Source organism: Monodelphis domestica, chromosome 1 (genome assembly GCF_027887165.1).
Source record: "Monodelphis domestica isolate mMonDom1 chromosome 1, mMonDom1.pri, whole genome shotgun sequence".
Taxonomy (NCBI): domain Eukaryota; kingdom Metazoa; phylum Chordata; class Mammalia; order Didelphimorphia; family Didelphidae; genus Monodelphis; species Monodelphis domestica.
In genome coordinates this window covers 317,284,788-317,295,912 of record NC_077227.1, presented here as the reverse complement: position 1 = coordinate 317,295,912, position 11,125 = coordinate 317,284,788, and positions in this window count along the sequence as shown.

Genomic DNA, 11,125 nt, shown 5'->3' with positions numbered 1-11,125 from the left:
GTTATTTGCCCACAGTCATATATGTTTCTAAGCTCCCTAACTATCCTTTTGTGTTTGTTGATTGATAAAAGATGTTCTTTAATAAGAGTATTCTGCTATCACTTTTAAGATAGTTTGGGAGGGGCCAGTAAGGTGGCTCAGTTGATGGAGAGCCAGGTCTAGAGATGAGAGGTCTTGGGTTCATATTTGATCTCAGACACTGCCTAGATGTGTGATCGTGGGCAAGTCACTTAACCCCCTTTACCTAGCCCTCACTACTCTTCTGTCCTGGAACTGAAGAGAGAGACTATTATAAAAGTTTAGAAGATAGGTCATTGGTTTATTTGATTCTTATTCCAAGGTAGTCTTGCTTACATTTTGATTTTACTAATGAGGAAACTGAGATCTAAAGAGATGACTTGCCTAAGTTCATAGCTATCATAAGTAGCATAAATGAAGATCTGAACCCAGATCCCCTAACTCCAAAACCCAAACTCTAAACCCACTGGAATGAGGTGGGATTTGGAGAAAGAAGGGATAGAATGAAATGGGTATATAAGGTGGGATGTTACTAAATATTTAACAACTATCTCTCAAAAAAAAACCAAGACTCTATACAAGATATACTTTTAAGTTTAACCTACATAATTAGCATTTTCCATCACTTTCTTAAATGTAGATAATCAACAGAACAATATATCAAGTTCTCATTTATGGCATTTGTTTTTTCTGAGCTGTAAATGCTCACACTGAAAATTTTACAGTGGGCTCTCACTGTCTGGTCAGAGCTTGCTCTATTACACCTCCAGAAGTGTGAGAAGAGCATGAGATTTCAAATGTGAGGACCTGGATCTGAACCTTAGTGTTCCTACTTAATATTGCTGAGCTTCCTTTTTATCATTTGGGAAATAAGGTTAAATTTTTTGGTTGTTCAATTGTTTTTGAGTTTCCAGAATCTCATTTGGAGTTTTCTTGGCATAAGTATTCCTTCTCCGGCTTATTTTACAGATGAGGAAACTGAGGCAGGTAGAGTTAAGTGACTTGCTAGTAAGTGGCTCACATAGCTAGTAAGTATCTGAGGATGGATTTGAACTCAGGAAGAAGAAGCTTTCTCATTCTGGGTCCAGTACTCTATCCACTGAGCCACCTAGCTACTTTGGAAGTTTAATAGATAATTTTTAAAGTTCATTTTGGCTCTAAACCCAATGAACTATAACTTTGTTGGGCCTGGGGAGTGAGGGGCCACACTGCCTTTGAGACCTAACAGCCTCATTTATTTCACTGAGCTATTGTGAAAAATGAGAAGCGGGTGGAGGAATGGAAACATCAGGGTGGGAGAGGGAGTAGACAGGTTTTACAGTTTGGGTTGGTTTTGTTTCATTTTTAAACGTGAAGGCAGGATGCAGACAGGGTGGCAAGACCTGGGGGGAAGAGAGGAAGGCCCCCAGTTTTAGCCAAGGTAAAAAGAGAAGGGGGGGTGTTTAGTCTGATTATCTTAGAGAAACCCTGGGAGAGTAAAGAATCATTAGGCGATAAGATTGTCTAGCTGGGAGCAGGAGAGAAACCAGGCTCCGTAGACTTTTGAAATAAGATAAGGAAAAACCCTTGGGGGCATATATGGGAAACCATCCCACTCTCTACAGAGCCTGGGAGGGACTAACTTGTTTTTTTCTTATTAAAATACACTCTACCACAGTGGAAAAAACCTGAACTGGGAATCAGTAGTGCCACTCTGGCCCCAAATCCTTCAGTAACCTCTGGCAAGCCCTATAACCCTCCTGGGCCTCAGTTCTCTCTACTGGAAAATGGGAATGATTTCATGAGATGAAGAACCTTATATGCCCTTTCTTCTGATTTCCCTCCCCAAATAGGAATCCTTTCTGCAATCTCCAATGGAGGTAGGATGGTGGTAGGAATAAGTTCTATTTTAGGAAAACTCTGTGTGTTCTTTCAGGAATTTCAAAGGACCTAAAAAGCCAATCAGTTAGACCTCCCACCAAGTAAGGAAATCTATAATGGAAGAGAGGGAAGGAAGGAGCAGGGTGTAATGGTGAGAGTACTATCTAGCTCTGGAGAAATCTGAATTTTTTAGCCTTTACTAACTGGGTGGCCCATGGGCAAGTAATTTCCACTTTTTTTAATTTTATTTTTTTTATCCTCTACTGCTTTTACTTTTTTGAAAAAAAATTTATTTAAGTATTTTTCCGTGGTTACATGATTCATGTTCTCTCCCTCCTTTTCTCCCTCCCCCTCTCAGAGCTGACAAGCAATTCCACTGGGTTATACATGTATTATCACTCAATACCCATTTCCATAGTATTCATTTTTGTAATAATCTTTTAAAAACTAAAACCCAATCTAAAACCCATATTAATTTCCATTTTTTTAAAAAAGGACTTTTTATTTTCTTAAATATAGAAATCATTTCCCAAGATCCTCCTTTCATGAAAGCCTCTGCATGAAAGGAAGCATCGTTATGCAAAATCAGCTTCTGCCTTGACTAGGTCTGAAAGCATAGGCCCTCTTCTGGCCCTGTAGTCCACCACCTTCCTCCCAGGAAGAGTGTGAAGTCTCTTTCATCATCCATCCTCTACAGTTATGATTCATTACTGCATTAATTTGAATCCTGCAGTCTTTTTAGTGTTTCGTTCGTATTCTTGCATATTCTTTTTATTTACTTATTTATTCCTTTGTATATAAAAATATGATCTATTATATGCAATATATAGTATATAATACTCCATTACTTTGCTCTGCTCATTTTTTCCTTTCTGAGGCTCGGTTTTTTCTCTACAAAATGGTGATGGTAATATACTACCTCCCTGGGTTGTTTTGAGGAAAGTGCTTTTAAATCTTTTTTTAAAAAAACTCTTACCTTCTTAATGGTTCTAAGGCAAAAGAGAGTGAGGACTAGGCAACTGGCATTAAGTGACTTGCCGAGAATCACAGAGTTAGGAAGCGTCTGAGATCACATTTGAACCCAGGACCTAGCATCTCCAACCCTGGCCCTCTCTCAATGAACCATCTATCTGCCCCAGTGGCGTTCATTAGTATTTGTCTTTTTATTATACATAAAGCCAGGGTTTCTTTATTTTTTTCTATGTCACGCAATCTGAGAAAGCTTATGGACTCCTTTTCAGAAATAAATATTTTTAAATGCACAAAATACACAAAAAAGAAGCCAGTTATGTTAAAATAGTTATAATTAAAAATACATTCCTGGATCCCGGGTTAAGAACCCCATTCTCCGGGCAGATTTTGGTGGTTAGAGTTGGAGATTCACAGTCAGAAGACTTAGGTTCAAGTCTCTCGTCTCTGATAAGGACTAGCTGTGAGATCCGCGGCAAATAATATCCTCAGTTTCTTCCTCTGAGATGTGAATCATCATTTCTGTCCTGCCTCCCTCTTCGAGGCCCCGGTGAGGGAATGTGTTTGAAAGGGCTTTGGAAGCTCCAACCCAGCTGGTGTGGCTATGATCACTACGATTATGAGAAGGCTTCCAGCATTCTCGGCCCCCCTGAGGGGCGCCATCTTTCTTAGATGTCGCCACAGGCACCTGCCTGTTGGAGCCGGGCCCTCTTGCCCAGGGGGTTGGGGTTTAAGGTACGGAAGGTGCTTGGGGGCTTTCATTGATCACCTCCTCATTACTGAAGCACAAAGGCGAAGGGGGGCCTTCCGGAAGAAGAGATGAAAAGGGCCAGCATCCTAGGGGATACTGCCCTGTCCAGGAGAATTACAGGGAGTGCTGACATCAAGTAGGCTAGAGAAAGATGCCAATTACTGTGTGTCAGAGCCGTGGTCCCCAGGAGGGCCCAACCCTGCCTTGGAAACCCAGTGAAGAATCGACATCCCCCCACCCCAAATCCCTCTAGATCTCCAAGCACCACAAAATAGAATTATTAGTATAACCACTGGCTGCTGACAAAATGTAAATTCAGCAATTAACCTTTTCCCTGGTGGAGGATATATTTTAATGAACAGAGTGGCTAGGTTCTTCGGTTGCTTTGGGAGAGTGTGTATGTGCATATACATATGTATGTGTGTACATGTTCATGTATATATGCATATTTTGTATGTATGTATGTTGGGAAGAGAAGTAGTGTTAAAGCAGGGAGCAGGATAACTCTGACTTAGGGGGAAATTCACGGACAATTCAGAATCTTGCTTTAGATACAAAAGGGCCATTTCTTTTGGCTAGGCCTGCCTCTCCCAGGGCTGCTACCTAAAACTGAGGCCTTACGGGTCTTTCTTGTGCCTCCTGTGCAGGTGGAAAATTTGCCACAAATTTCTGGGAATGTAGCTCAAGTGTGGCAATTTTTTCACCTGCACACTCCTCAACCCTAAGAAAAGAGGCCTGGAAGGGTAATTCAGGGACTAGGTGACGACATATTTATTGGTAGAGTTCAATGGCGTCATTTTGGAGTAAGGTTATAGAATCAAGTGTTCATAGGTAATAATCTTAGAGTCAGCTATTGCCAAATCTCAGAGTTAGAAGGGACCTGGGAAGTTATCTTGAGAAAAATGTAATTCTTAGTGCACTTGACAAATGGTCAAAGACCTCTGGTAGTGGCAGGCTGCTCACTATGGACCAGGCAGCAATATTTCCACTTTTGGAGAGTGCAAGGATAGTTAAAAAGATTTTCCTTACATCAAGTCAAGATTTGCCTTCTTTTGGCCCATCCCCACCTAATGCACGCCCTTTACTTCCAGTTTTGCCCTTGGGAGTCAAACACACCAAGTCAAAGCACTTATTCTAATTTATGTAATGTTTGTATAAAAGTTTATGTTTCTGCAGAAGTACATGCCATGGAACTGTAAGAGTTCCAAGTTAGACCCCCCATCCCCAAATCTCCCTTTGGTGAATTTAGGAAAATCACTTTTGCTCAATGGTCCTCAGTTTCCCCATCTGCATAATGAGAAAGTTGGATTAGATGATCTCTAAAGTCCTTCCTAGAGCTAAATGAGCCTAACATTATTCGTAGATAAAATCACAGAAAGTGAGAAATGGAAAGAAAATTAGAATATAGAATATTAGAGCTGGAAGAGGTCTGAGAGGTCCCTGAAATGGATTCCTTTATCTTACAGAAGGATAATCTGTGGTCCAAAGGAATGTGACTTACCCAAGGTGCTACAGATTCTAGAATCCAGCTCTCTCATTTAATCTAGCCCACTTTCTACTTTAGGTTCTGCTTCTCACCAGTAGGTCAGGTTCTTGGCTGTGAGAGTTCAACATGCATAGGAACTCTTTTGATGTAAACTCCCTGAGGGCAAAAATACTGATTCTTCTCCTTTTGGTCTCCACAATAGCTGAGCCATCTATAAGACTTGTTCATTTCTTGAAGAAGACCAATGACACCATGATGAGTGATATTTTGACTTGTAAATAAATTGGATATAAGTGGACAGAGTTGCCTAAAGTCATCAGGCTTACTCTTCCAGGCACTGAAGTCCAGTGGACTGGGGTTGGTGTGGGATGCAGTGGAATCAGGCACTTAGAGGGGAATTTAGGAAAGACCTCTGAATCAATGAATACAATTCGACTTGTACTAAAAAACGCTAAGGCTTCAGAAAATGCTCTATGGAGTAGAAGTATAAACACAGATACAATCTGGCCTCATCCTCACTTTCTGGCCTAATATATTGCATCATGCTCCTTAACACATGTTAATTGAATGATGTAAAGACACTTTCTAAACTTCTCTTTCCTTCCTTTGCCATGGTACGTGCATTGGTCCAGGCATATTCTCACTTTATCTCTACCTATTGAAAGCATTCTTTTCTGTTAAAATTCAGCTCGTATTTCCCATCCTTCATGAAGACTCAACAGAAAACTATTTATCCTTATTCAAATGTTCCTAAAGCATTTCATATGGATTTCTCTTCTCACAGGATCAATCAATCAACAAACATTTATGATGTGCTAAGCTCGGAATACAAATAGAAAAAGTAAAATTAATTGGGGGAGGTACAGAAAAGAATATTTGGCAGAGAAGTGGATGATGAGGCACAGGGGTCCTTAGGTTTGCTAGGGCAGTAGATCAGATGATGGTGGCTGGGTCCACAGGTGGTGGGACTTTGTGGATGCTGAGAGATAATGGCTGGGCAGATGGCAGGTAAAGCCTAGTGGTCTTCCATCTCATCAGAAGGAACAGAATAGGTGCTTCTTATCCAAGCTCTATGGGCATTCAAGCATCTGGATGGGTAGTAAAGAGGGAGGGAGAGGAATATGAAGTCTGAACACCCCTCATTGGTGGTAGGTTCTTCCCTATGACAGTCCTGATGATTCTGGAAAGTGGTGATGACAGCACTTCTGACTTCCCATCCCTTCTGGATGGGTTCTAGAATGGCTAGGGAAAAGGGAAAGCACAAAACACTGAATACAGGGCAGTTTGGGTAGGAGGATTCCAGCAGGAAAGGACCTTTGAGGTCATTTACATTCAATACCCTCATTCTACAGATTTAGAAACTTTGGTCTATACACCTAGAAGTGGCTCACTATTTGTGGCCTTCCCCAAACCTGCCATCCCCCTTGCAGGTGGCAAGAGCCTTGAGAGCAGAGAATATGTCAGGTTTGGCCTTTTTGTCCATAGCAGTAGCACCTTGTACGTGGGCCCAGTACTGCTCCACATTTGGGGCAAGAGATTTGGGATGGAGAGAAAATTTCTAAATCTGAACTGTACTCTCATTTTTTTTTTTTAGAGGAAGGGATATTCTTACATACAGTGGACAATGGCAGCATATGAATTCAAGGGAGACCCTGGCCCAGAAATCTCTTCCCTACTTTTTCTTGGGAACTTAAAAATCCTTTCCAGGAATTTTGTGATTCTGGGAAAGACATTTGATGTTTCTAAGTCTCAGTTTCTTCATTTATAAAATAGATATTATTATCTTATCACATCACATCACATCACATCATATATATATCATATCATATCATATCTTATATTATACTATACTATATTATATTATAATAATATTTGTCTTTTCTGTCTCTGTGTTGTAGTGGATAAAGTACTTTGTGAACCTTTAAAGCACTCTAGAAATTAGAGTTATTCTTATCTGTTATCCATTGATTAATTCTAGGTGCTAGGTGAATGGAACCTAAGATCATATTTAGATCTAGACCATCAGGCCATCAAATCTAACCCCCTTATTTTACAGATTAGAAAATGGAGGCTTAGAAAGATTAAGTGTAACAGAGATAGACTTTGAAAAACAATCTAAAAATCCTTACCTTCCATCTTAGAATCAATACTATTTATTGGTTCTAAGGAAGAAGAGTGGTAAAGGCTAGGCAATGGGGGGGTCAAGTGACTTGCTCAGGGTCACACATCTAGGAAGTATCTGAAGTCAAATTTGAACCCAGGACCTCCCATTTCTAGGCCTGGCTCTCAATCCACGGCTGCCCCCTAGACTTTTTTTTTTTAAACCTTCTGTATTAGTATCAATTCTATCAATCAAATCGAGGCTAAGTGATTTGCCTTGAGTCACACATACAGCTTCGAAGTATCTGAGATCAAATTTGAACCCAGGTCCTTCTACATCCAGGCCTGGTGCTCTATCCATTGATAGCTGCCCCCAGAGATAGATTATCAGTTTGAGTTCTGACATTCCCTGGGGCAGGGGTGTGGAAGGGATGAGCGTCAGGGAATCACATTTTCCAAGGCTCAATACCTGCACAGAGTAGGTCCTTAATAAATGTTTATTGAATTGAATTACTGAATTGAATTGAATCCTCACATCCTTCTAGATCTAGGCCACTTTTAGGTTTGGGGGTGCATTCCTTCCACTTTAGGAAGTCCTGCAGGATCCAGGCTTCTTCCTCTGAGACACAGAATGGGATTCCCTTTCTTGGAAAGTGCCCAGAATGTGATAAATGGGCACAGAGAAAATCCCAGAGTGTGGAGATGAAAAATTTATTGTGAGGAATCTGTGCTCCAACTCTTGTAGGTTTTATAAATAGACTTTGCAGTACATAAATCCCACAGCTTGAGCCTCTCAGATAAGCAGGTACACTCCATCTGCAGGAGGCTGGGAGTGACAAATAGTGTGGTGGGCTATGGAGACAGAGATTGAATCCTGGGGCGTGTCAGGAGCTGGTTTGGAAACCATTACCAGCCTTCCTAGGTAACATTATTCTTGTACCTTGCATCTGGGATGAAAATCACTGGATGGCCCAGCCCAAGGAGTGGGTCAAATTGGCTGGTAACTAGTTCTCTGTATTGTTGGAAAATGAAGGAGCCACTGACTCCTTAGGACTGAATGTTTGCTGAGTTGTTCCTATAGTCTCCTAAAGAAATATAAAGGTTTATTGGGCTGTGGCCTGCTCCTTAGGAAGATGTAGCAAGAGTCTAGAACCTGCGCTTAGAATCCCTTTGTTTTAGTCGAACTTTATCTGCATTGTTGTATTCAGCTCTGGAAGTTAGATTTAAACATTTTAAATTTAATTTTCAATTAACATGTATTTTACTTTTTCTCCCACCCACCCCCACTTCCCAAAGTGGGGAGGAATTCCTTGAAATAAATATGTATAGTCAAACAAAAGCAATTCCCATATGGGTCATGGGCAGGGGTGGGGTGGGAAAATGTACATTTCATTCTGCATCTTGAGTCTATCATTTCCTGGAGGTTATATTTATTTATTTATTTAATTTATTTTTTTAAACCCTTACCTTCTGTCTTGGAGCCAATACTGTGTATTAGCTCCAAGGCAGAAGAGCGGAAAGGGCTAGGCAATGGGGGTCAAGTGACTTGCCCAGGGTCACACAGCTGGGAAGTGTCTGAGGCCAGATTTGAACCTAGGACCTCCCATCTCTAGGCCTGGCTCTCAATCCACTGAGCAACCCAGCTGCCCCTGTGGAGGTTATATTTATAGAGGGACAAGGGTGTCCAGAAAAATGCATCCAAAGGAATTGGAGTACGATCCAACACCTTACTATATATGGATCAGTTGAAGGGGGTGGGGATGTTTAACATAGAAAAGATTCAGGAGACACATGATAAATGGTTTCAAGTGCTGAACAAGATGAGACAAGATATATGTTTTCAAGATGAGAACAATTAATTCTGATGCTCATAAAGAAGGCTGAAGGAGACATTGTGGAGTGAATAGACCTTGGCCAGACATCGAGGATGCTAAGGTCATCCACTACATCCTGGGCCATCACCAGTGTTTTTTTTTTTAATTCGAAATTTTTTATTTAATTAATTGATTTAGAATATTTTTTCATGGTTACATGATTCATGTTCTTTCCCTCCCCTTCTCCCATCCCCCTCCTGCAGCCAACAAATAGTTCCACTGGGTTTTACATGCATTACCAGTCGTTTTGACTTTTGTCTTGACACTGGACTTGGATGACTCCAAAAGAGAGTGAGGCCAGAAGACTTTGTGCAACACTACCTTACCTAAATCCAATGCATGCATCAAAACAACTCTGAAGTATCACCTCACACCTATCAGATTGGCCAACATGACAGCAGAGGAAAGCAGTGAATGCTGGAGGGGATGTGGCAAAGTAGGTACATTAATTCATTGCTGGTGGAGTTGTGAACTGATCCAACCATTCTGGAGGGCAATTTGGAACTATGCCCAAAGGGCGATAAAAGACTGTCTGCCCTTTGATCCAGCCATAGCACTGCTGGGTTTGTATCCCAAAGAGACAATAAGGAAAAAGACATGTACAAGAATATTCATAGCTGCACTCTTTGTCGTGGCCAAAAATTGGAAAATGAGGGGATGCCCTTCAGTTGGGGAATGACTGAACAAACTGTGGTATATGTTGGTGATGGAATACTATTGTGCACAAAGGAATAATAAAGTGGAGGAATTCAATGGAGATTGGAACAACCTCCAGGAAGTGATGCAGAGTGAAAGGAGCAGAACCAGGAGAACATTGTACACAGAGACATTACACTGTGGTACAATCGAATGTAATGGACTTTTCTACTAGCAGCAGTGTATGATCCAGGATCATTCTGAGGGACTTATGAGAAAGGACCCTATCCGCATCCAGAGGAAAAACTGTGGGGATAAAAACACAGAAGAAAAACAACTGCTTGATCACATGATTCGATGAGGATATGACTGGGGATGTAGACTCTAAGCAATCACCCCAGTGCAAAAATCAATAATATGGAAATAGGTCTTGATCAATGACCGAAGAAAAACCCAGTGGAATTGCATGTCGGATATGGGGGGAGGGCAGGAAAGGAGGGGAGGGAAAGAACATGAATCATGTAACCATGGAAAAATATTCTAAATTAATTAAGTAAAATCTTTCAATTAAAAGAATCAAATCAAAACAAAAAAATCCAATGCATGAATAAGTCCAGACACTACCTTGTGTTGTTATTGGTCTTCTTCTTTGAAAACAAAGGTACAAATAATAACAACAACATGCTTTTATATATTCACAGGACTTTGAATGGAGTGGGATGATGTTTCTTCTGCTTGGTCTTAGAGGGCAGAACTAGGAGCAATGGGGAACGTTGTACCAATGAAAGCAGAGGCAGTGTGATGTATCAAGAGTGGAGGATTTGGTGTTAAAAGACTTGGGCCAGAATCCTGGCTCTGTTATTTCTTGCCTGAATCACTTTGGGTCATTCATTTGCTCTTTCTGGGTCTTGGCTTTATTTAGCACAGTGCCTGGCTGAGGGGTTTGGTCATGCCCTTTTAGAGCCTGTATGAAACCAATGTGGGAATTAAAGGCCAGGATTCAATTGAGCAGTGAATTGAGAGAACGTGTTCTAGTCAATCCTCTGAGAAGGGATCACTTGGAGTTGATGGGGGTAACCTCATGAAATCTAAAGGATCTACAATGACACATGTAAAACCCAGTGGAATTTTTCATTGGCTAAAGGGGTTGGGATGAGGAGGGAAAGAATGTAAATCATGTAACCATGGTAAAATATTCTAAATTATTTAATTAAATGAAAATTTTCAATTAAAAAAAAGATCTAAAGGATCTAGAAGATTTTGGACTTTGCATTGACATCTTACAGAATCCCCAGATAGCAGAATTGAGATAATAACATACTTTCCCCTGGCCTAACCGGTAAAGTCTTCAAACTTGGTTCCAATTGCTTCTTAGAGGGAGTAAGGAGGAATGACGTTGAAGGTGGCACAGTGGATGTTTTTGTGCATGGG